General features: G+C 57.6%; 2 protein-coding genes across 10 annotated transcripts in view; one reads left to right on the top strand and one right to left on the bottom strand.

Moving 5' to 3' along the window:
- The window catches only part of MACF1 (microtubule actin crosslinking factor 1), a 150,460-nt gene that overhangs the window by 13,559 nt on the left and 128,203 nt on the right, over positions 1 to 8,698 (top strand). The gene's annotated exons all lie outside the window — the stretch shown is intronic.
- The window catches only part of LOC147649277 (uncharacterized), a 4,902-nt gene continuing 2,791 nt past the window's right edge, over positions 6,588 to 8,698 (bottom strand). Inside the window, exon 2 of the mRNA XM_086863910.1 lies at positions 6,588 to 8,698. This exon is cut by the window's right edge and continues 947 nt beyond it. The gene's annotated coding sequence lies outside the window, so the exon portion shown is untranslated.

Here is an 8,698-nt window from a genome sequence, read left to right on the forward strand (position 1 = left end):
AAGGATCAGGATGATTTTTTTTTTTCTCCCCCCCTTTTTTTTTTTCTTCCTTTAGAGGAAAATTCCATTGTGCTATTTTTAGTGGTGACAACTTGGCTTCTCACAACTTTTTTTTTTCTATTCTGCTGCTGGCAGGCGCAGGGGGATGGCTGGGAATGGCCAGGGATGCACCCCCAGCTCCTAAATCCTAAATCATTTGGCTACTCCCTGGTGGCTGGGTCAGCTCCTGGATCCTGCTGGGATGAAGGGATGAACATCACCTCCATCCCAGCAGGGTGCAGAGGGTGCTGAGGGAAATCAGAGTGTGGAGAAGGCACCTCAGCACCTGCCCCCCCTTTCCTGGGAGCTCCCAGAGGGATTTTTTGGCTCCCTGGGTCCCAGCTGTCAGGGGCACAGGCAGCAACTGGCCCGCTGGGTTTGCTCTGCTCACCATGCAAAGTGATACCCCCGGTGTGTGTCTGTCCCTGGAGAAGTGTCCGTCTGTCCTGGAGCTGGGGAGGAGCTGGACACGGGGCTGCTTCCATGAGTGTTCTGGTTTTATTAATATTTTATAAATTATATTTATAAATTCATAAAATATTTTATAAAATATTTTATGAATATTTTGATGGATAATTTGCCGTGGGATGTGGGTCGCTCTGGGGATGCATCTCGGTGAAGGAGCCAGGGATTCACGTGCCGGTGGATGAGGGGAATCTCCTCGCTGCCCTGAGTTTCAGGGAGCTTCTCCCCAGGCTTTTTGGGGGAGATTGGGCTCCTGCAGCACATCCCTGCTCTATTTCTCTCCCCTTCCTCTGGCAGAGCTCAAATGCTGTGTGAGAGCCCGGGCAGGATGATCCTGCACCGTGTGGTGGGTCTTGCTCAATCTGCTGGGATCTTTCCAGAGAGGGAATGGGGAGAGCAGGATCCACCTCCCTGACAGCACATTTCAACACTGCTGCTGATGATTATATTATTATAATTATCATTGTCATTATTGCTTTTATTATTTGATTTAACACAAGTCCTGGTCCGTGCCCGATGGACACCAGTCCTGCTGAAGGGCAGCAATGAGCAGCTCAGGGTCTTGGATCCCCTTGGATCACTCTGGGCTGGTTCCTGCTGCCAAAAAATTCCTTTAAAACCAGTAAATCTCCTTTTCAGCTTTGTGTGCGCCTCGCAGGCGGGGCGGGGTGAACATGTGGCGAGTGTCGGGGGGCAGAGACGGGAGGGATCTGCTCCCCATCTGCTCCTGGCTCTCACCTGGCCCATTTTCCCAACGTTTCATGGCACTTTCCTGACGCCTTCTCCCAGACTGTCGCCCTGGTGTCAATCCAAGGTGGCTTTTCCCACAGGGATGGATCTGCCTGCGTTTTCCTCATCTCCTGCCTACCAGCCTTAAATCCCATGGGGTTTTTTTTCCTTCCCCTCCCAATTCCCTTGAAGACGCTGGAAATATCCCCAGGACATACAATCTCTTCGAGCTCCGGCGTGGAGGGGTGGGATGAGGGATGCCTGGGGGGGGTGAGGGGCAGTTGCTGGGCTCATTTACACAAAAGGGGGGTGGCCTCAGCCCTGGGAAGCTTTGGTGTGCTTCATCAAATAAGGAAACAGTGCCAGTGGTCAAAGGGCGGCCGAGAGGAGTCCAGCGGGAATGCTGAGCCGGGGACAGCGGCTGGAGCTCGTGGGTGCCCCGATGCTGAGGCTGAGGAGAGGGCTGGCTTCGGCTGGAAGATGAATTTGGAGAAGTACCAGAAGTTCCTGAGTGGGCTCGGCAGCCTGAGAGGTATTTGCGACCCGTGGCGGCTCCGGCTGGGTGCCACCATCTGTCACCCATCGGCCATGGAGGTGGATGGAGCTCTCCAGGCACTGCCAGGAGGAGCTGCCGGCTTCCCAGGGAGGGGTGGTGCTTCCAGGGCTCCGCTTCACTTCCCTCTTTTGTCCTTTGCTTGGGTTTGGAGCTGGGCACAAAGGAGCGCTGGGGCAGCGGCCCAGCCTTGCGAGCAGCTCGAGGAGCCCGAGGAAGCTGCTTGGAAAATAACAGCTGGGAAGGGAATTGAGCTGGAATTCCTGCTCCAGGGGAGCCTTCATGCCCCTGTTCCCATGGGATGGGGGCCGATCCTGCTCTGCTGAGGGCGTTTTCGCCGCGTGGCTGCGGGTGCACGGTGGCACCCGGGTGCAGATTGCTGTTTTCCCACTTCCCTTCTTTCTAAAGCTCATTCCCAGCGCTCTGCCCTCTCCTGCCTCTCAGGCTGTCCCAGGAGAGCCAGCTGGGACACCCGATCGTGCTGGGCTGGCCCCTGGCAGGTGGCTGGAGGCAGGCAGCCGTTGTCCCTCTGTCACCAGCAGCAAGCCCGGAGAGCAGCTCGGTTTACCTGCTGCTCTGGGAATGCTTTTTCTCCCCTTTTCTTTCTCTATTTTTTATCCTCCCTGCTGTCAGAGGAGCTTTTTTTCCTCTGGAATTCCCAGCCAGCCTCATCCTGCCGCAGGTGTTGTGCTAGAAGGAGAGGTGAGGAAAACAGAAGGCACCTGGAATGCCATCGCCTGTCACCCAACAATGCTGTCATTGACTCTCCCCTTTTTACATCGAGGCCTCGGCTGGGCTTTACCAGCTGATCCCATTGTATAACAAAGGTGAATCAATTCCATGTTTAATTTAGCAGGGAGCCAAGGGAGTTGTCACCAGCGGGCTGGCAGTGTCCCCACCCTCCCGTGCCACCGCTGCGAAGGGTTAATCCCGCAGCTCTGTGCTGACAGCTGCCCTGAGTTATCGAGTCTGGGAGGAATATAATTCACTTTCTTATCCTGCCGTGGTGTCCATCATAAATTTTTCCTGAGCCTGGCTGCAGCTGGCACTGGGAATCAAAGTGAAAGGAGCCCCAAGTGGCCATGTGCCTGCCGGGTGTGCTGGCCAGCCCTGGCCCCTCCATCTCCGGCCCCGTGGCAGCTGGAGCAGCCCCGTGGCTGCCTTTGGGTGCTGCCTTTGGGTGCCATTGAACCTTTTTATGCATTTTGGGGCTGCTGCTGAGGCTCTCCCACGGAGCTTTGAGCTCCGTCTCCAGCTGCAGCTCGAACAATTCCCGTCCTGCCCGTGAGAGCAAGGCGCAGGGAGCCAAGATGACATTATTAATCGTGTTTACAAGGTGACTGCTTGCAGGAGCTGAGCTGGCAGCCTTCCCCTCTCCAGGTGCTGCCCAGAGCCCTGCCTGGAGCCTTGGCTCCTGCTCTGGCTCCACATCCCGGAGCTCGTGGCACTTTCCGCTCCCACAAGCCCGGAACAAGGACATGGGAAGGCGGGTGGCACGTCCCCGAGGAGCCAGATCTGTGGGTTTTGGTCTGTTTTGCTGCCTCTAGACCCCGTGATGCTGACTTTGCCTGTCACCAGCTGTGTTTAGCACAGCCCTTTGTGGCTTTAATTCAGGGGGGGTGTTGGCAGGGAAGAGGTGGAGGCTGGAAGTGTCCAAGGCCAGGTTGGACAGGGCTGCTCTGGTGGAAGGTGTCCCTGCCCATGGGGATAAAATAGCCTTGAAGGTCCCTTCCAACCAAACCAGCCTGGCATTCTGTGCTTGCAGGAGGCCAAAGGCTGCTTGAGCCAGCACAGTTGGAGCCCTCTCACGCTGCTGGGGGGCTTCCCTGTGCATCCAAGCACAAAAGGGGTGCCCACAGGGCTCTGTGGTGCTCACTGGAGTGAGGATGCTGTGCCGTGCATCCTGCTGTCACTGTTTGGCATTGCCATGGATCCGAGTGTGCTCCCAGCACTGCAAACAGCCAGCCCAGCCTGCCCTTGAGCTGCAGGCCTGGCCAGAGCTGGAGGAAAACAAGGTTTTATTGCTGGAGAGGTTTCTTTTCCCTTCTCCCCCCCTCATCTCTATTCATCTCCCCGGGGAGGTGGAGGCAGCAGCGGATATTGGAGCTGGGAGCGTTTCATATGTAAATGCTCGTGTGTGTAAGTCCAGGCCCCTGACCCCCGGCTCGGTGCCAGCATCCATCCCTGTCAGCCCTCCAAGGGGCTTGGAGAGCATCCCAGTGCCCCCAGCTGGGATGGGGCTGGGGGGCCCTGCCAGGTCCCTGTCTCCATGCTGGGGACAAAGGATGTTGTCCCGGGAGGGACCCTGCCCCGGTGGGCGTGGGGTCACCTGGACTTTCCACACACTTTCCATCTTGAGTTTCCCAGGGCAGCGCCGGTCACGGCCCCGAGATGACCAGATCCTGTGGGCTTGGCTGAGGAAACACATTTGGTTACAAATTTATTGCTGGGTTAATTTTACCAGCGAGCACGAGGCCGGCTGGTTTCGCTTTCTGAGGAGTTTTGTTATTTACTTGGCAGCCGGCTCAAACCTGGCATCTCCTCGGCCCTGTCCGTGCATTTCCAGCTAATCTGGCTCCATCTGACCTTGGAGCTGCCACGTGCTTTCCCCAGGGGAACTGGGCTCAGATTTTCCCCCGTGACCAAGGAGTGGGTCCACGCTTGTTCCTGTCACCTCCCCATGGTGCCTGTGCCCCAGTGAGGAATTTCACAGCTCTGCGGAGTTTCTGCTGTTAAAAAGGAGGGATTTGGGTGTTATGAGGTGGCTCTGGTGCCTGAGGAATGTGTGGGATCGGAGCAGGAGCAGTATCCTGCCCTGCTGTGTGCCACAGCTCATCCCCTTGTTGTCACCGTTTGCTTTCGTCCCATCGCGCGGTGGCTTCCCCGAGGAGCAGACGGGGCCACACAAGGTGGCCGGGTGAGATAAGAGATCCAAGGCCAACACCTTCCCTGGCTGCCCTGGGTGGAGGCCCTGGTGAGTTTTGGCTCTGCCAGTGGTGTGTCCCTCGGTGTGAGGATGGGGAAGGGCGAGGGACACTTCCCCGGCACAGCCGCGTGCTGTGGTGTCCCCTGGGCAGCTCTGCCAGGCAGGGACACTCACGGGCTGTGCCCTCAGTGAGGATCTCTGTCCATTTACAGCTTTCCCAGCACAGCTTTGTGGTGCCAGGGATGGCTTTAGCCCCAGAGAAGTCCGGCTCAGCCCTGCTGAGGGAATCTGCTGGGCTTGGGCCAGGCTGGAGGGGTCTGGCGGATCTGGGGCTTGGACGGAGCGGCCAGAGCAGTGTTAGCAACTGGATTATTTCATTTGCTTTTTAACAGGGATTAAGTTTCTCTGCAGGAGAGCAGGTCTCTAGGGAACAGAGGTTTTGGGCTCCTGCCTCCCCCTTTATTTTAATCCTACATTTCTCTGTGCTGCTGCACACCGAGGCCAACTGGCTGGGAGCTGGCGGCAGCGACTGGGACGAAGCATCACTTGAGGGCACAGCACAGCCACGACCTGGGGTGTGATGGAGTTTGGAAGGACCAGGACCAGGTCCTGGGTGCTGTGGGGAGGCAGCTGTGGGTGCCCAGCTTGCCAAACCCCCCCCTCCAGAGGCAGGGTGCTGGGGCTGGCTGGCAGGACAAGCTGCCGCTCCTTCACCCGCCTCCCGCCCGGCGCTAATCAGGTTTCACACTGCTTAGTTTGGGACATCTAATGAGATCAGGGCTCAAGGTTGCTGCTTGCCCTCCATCTGCAGAGGAAGAGGAGGGAATCGTCTGCTTCCTTCTCTTTGACCTCCATTTCTCAGAGGAGGCTTGGTACATCCCCGGCTCCACCGCTGCCGTCCTCGTGTTCCCAGCGTGGCAAGGGTGGGGACACCCTGAGCTGGGTTTCGGGGCACACCTGGGGAGCTGAAAGCAGAGAAAAGGGGGGGACCCACATCTCCCTAACAGCACCCTGGGGAGTGACCTTTGTGCTTTATTTGTGGGGAGCAGGACGAGGCAGGATGAACCCACATCTCCCTAACAGCACCTTGGGGAGTGACCTCTGTGCTTTATTTGTGGGGAGCAGGACGAGGCAGGATGAACCCACATCTCCCTAACAGCACCTTGGGGAGTGACCTCTGTGCTTTATTTGTGGGGAGCAGGACGAGGCCACCAGAGCCGGTGGCTGTACCCAGGGGAGAGGCCAGCCCTGACCCCAGTGACCCCAACACCCCCATGCTGTGGGGCCTGTGCAAACACAGCATCCCCCAAACAATGCCCAGCCAGTTCCCACTAGCCCAACATTTCCCTCTTTCCCCCGCTGCCAAGCAGCCTCTGCTTGGCGTTGGAATAAGGAGCCTCTCTGAGGAGACACCGGCTCTTTTGTTAGCTGGTAGAAAAGGAGTTTTGATGCCGGCCATCCCTCCTCCCTCTGGCTTTCCTGCTCCCTAAGCCCTGCTGTGGGAAGTGCAAAGCTCGGAGTTGAGCTGCCGGGGATGATCCCCGCGCCGCGGCTCCGATCCGGCTCCCCACGGCTCTCCTGGGGCTCAGCGAGCAGCTCCGCACCCCGAGCCCCACAGGCAGGAGGGGCTGGGGCCTCAGACTGAATCTGGGGGGATCTTCCAGCATTCAGGCATTCCCGGTGCAGGATTTGGGATTTGGGCTGCTCTCCAGGACGGGGCTGTGGCCATCCCCTCTGTGGGGGTTTCCAGCAGATCTCATGGTGGGGGTGTGTTTTTTGGTGACTTGTTTTTGGTGACTTGTTTGGTTTTTGGTGACTTGTTTGGTTTTGGTGACTTGGTTTTGGTGACTTGTTTGGTTTTAGTGACTTGTTTGGTTTTTGGTGACTTGTTTTTGGTGACCTGTTTTTGGTGACTTGTTTGGTTTTAGTGACTTGTTTGGTTTTTGGTGACTTGTCTTTGGTGACTTGTTTGTTGTTGGTGACTTGTTTGTTGTTGGTGACTTGTTTGGTTTTGGTGACTTGTTTGGTTTTGGTGACTTGTTTTTTTGGTGGCTTTCTCCCTCGGCTGCTGGGATGTGCTGGGAATTCGGGAGCAGGTGTTTACCCAGCCGCAGAGAGGCTCTCTGGAGGTGTGTGGCGTTGTCCCCGTGGCCGGAGGGGCAGGGAGGGACCCGGAGATGGCATCGCCTTCCTCCTCCTCCCCCGGCCTGGGAAAGAAGCCACCTCTCATGTCAGCACAGGCCCCTGGTGAGGCGTGCAGACGTGTGTGTCCTCTTGCACGTGGGTGTGCGAGCAAGCCTTCCCCAGCCCAGAGCTGCTGTTGCTCCCGCCCGAAGAGCCCGCGGTGTTTTCTTCCGAGAGATCTTTGCTGTTCCTTCCCCTCTTCATCCCCCTCCTCCTCCTCACCTGCAGCACCGGCTTCACCTCTTCCCTCCCACCCAGCATTTCCAAGCGCATCCAGGATGGCTCCAAGCTCTCCGTGGAGCTTTTATCCGTGCCCCCAGTGCCTCTTCCCCGCTGCCCTTTCCGTGCAGGACGGTGCCACCGAGGCCGTGCCAGCTCCGCGGGTTTCGGTGCTTTCTGGGGTTACGTGAATTTCATGGCATCGCTGGATCAGCAGGCGCTGCCAGCGTCCTCGGAGGGGTGACAAGGCACGGGGAGGCTTCCGAGAAGTGGGAAGCGATGAAATAATGCCTGAGCTGCTCCGTCAGCAGAATCCCGGCAGCCTTGGGGAGGGAGGTTTGTTATGCTGGGAAAGCAGCGGTGAGATCACCCCCCCTCCAGCGTGACGCTCGCTCCCGGGCTGGAGGGAGAGTTCCGAAGGCCAGGCGGTGTTGGAAGGAGTTGGAATGAGATGTGTTCAGGCTGGCGTTGTGTGCACGTGGCTCATGGGCAAGGATCTGCCCAGGGATCCGTGTCAGGGAGCTGGGGTCGCTCTGGGGGGTGCATGGAGGGGTGGGCAGCAGGGCTGGAAGTGCTGGTGGCTCTGGGTGCCCCCGGGAAAGTTGCTGAATCTGGGGCACCAAAAAGCGATCCTGGCCGAGGAAAGGAAAGTGATGCCCTGGGAACACGGACTGCTCATCCTGCAGGAGATGTGGGAGCCTCTCCCTGATCCTGCCGTGAAGGGAACAGTCTCCTGAGTTATTTCTGAGATTCTCGAGGCCTTGGGTTCTCCTGTTGGCTCTGTCCATCTCCCTGGAGTTGGACAGCCCCCGTTGGGATGTCACATTCCCGTAGGGCCCGTAACTGCTGGTGTGCTGGGGGATTCGCCCTCCAGCCCAGCAGCAGGAGTTCATGCTGCTAGGGAATGATGAAGTCATGAGCAGGTGGCTGTCCAGCTCAGCTGTTTGCCTTTGCAGGATGAAAGCCACAGGAATGATGTTTGCTTCCAGCCTTGCCTCCAACTTTCTTATCCCTGCCCTCCACCTCCGTATCTCACAGCCAGGTGATCCTGGGGTGCTTTCCCACGTCCCCCCGATGCAGCACTGTCAGCCCTGCTGTGGGAAGGGAAGTCTTGTCTTTTTTGAAAGATAATATTCTAATTTTGGTGCCCAGACGTCTGCTGGAAAAGGGAACATCTCCATTTTTATCACCGGAGCTTCCTTTTGCTCGGTTCCGATTTTACCGCTGACGGTGCCTTAGGGGAGGGTGTTCCAAGGTTCCCTCCCAGCCCCTTCCCTCTCCCCTCTTTTTGCTGACCTTTGGAAGCTCCTCTGTGAGAGATTTGCAGGCAAACACTGATTTGTGCTGCCCTCACGGTGCAGAACAGCCCCCCAGCCCTGGGTGGGATGGAGCTGCTCTGGCTAATCCAGATAAAGCCCAGCTCGAGCTCCCGGTATTCCTGAGCAACGGAGGGACCCAAAATCCCTCTTTGCACAAACCCCAGTGTTTGGGGCGTTGTTTTTCCAGGGTCACAGGAGTGCTGCTGTTCCCACCATCCCAATTTGGGTGGCGATGCCCAGGGCCCAGCACGGGACCCCCGGCGC

The sequence above is a fragment of the Cyanistes caeruleus genome, chromosome 26, assembly GCF_971803275.1.
Source record: "Cyanistes caeruleus chromosome 26, bCyaCae1.hap1.1, whole genome shotgun sequence".
NCBI classification, from domain to species: Eukaryota; Metazoa; Chordata; class Aves; order Passeriformes; family Paridae; genus Cyanistes; species Cyanistes caeruleus.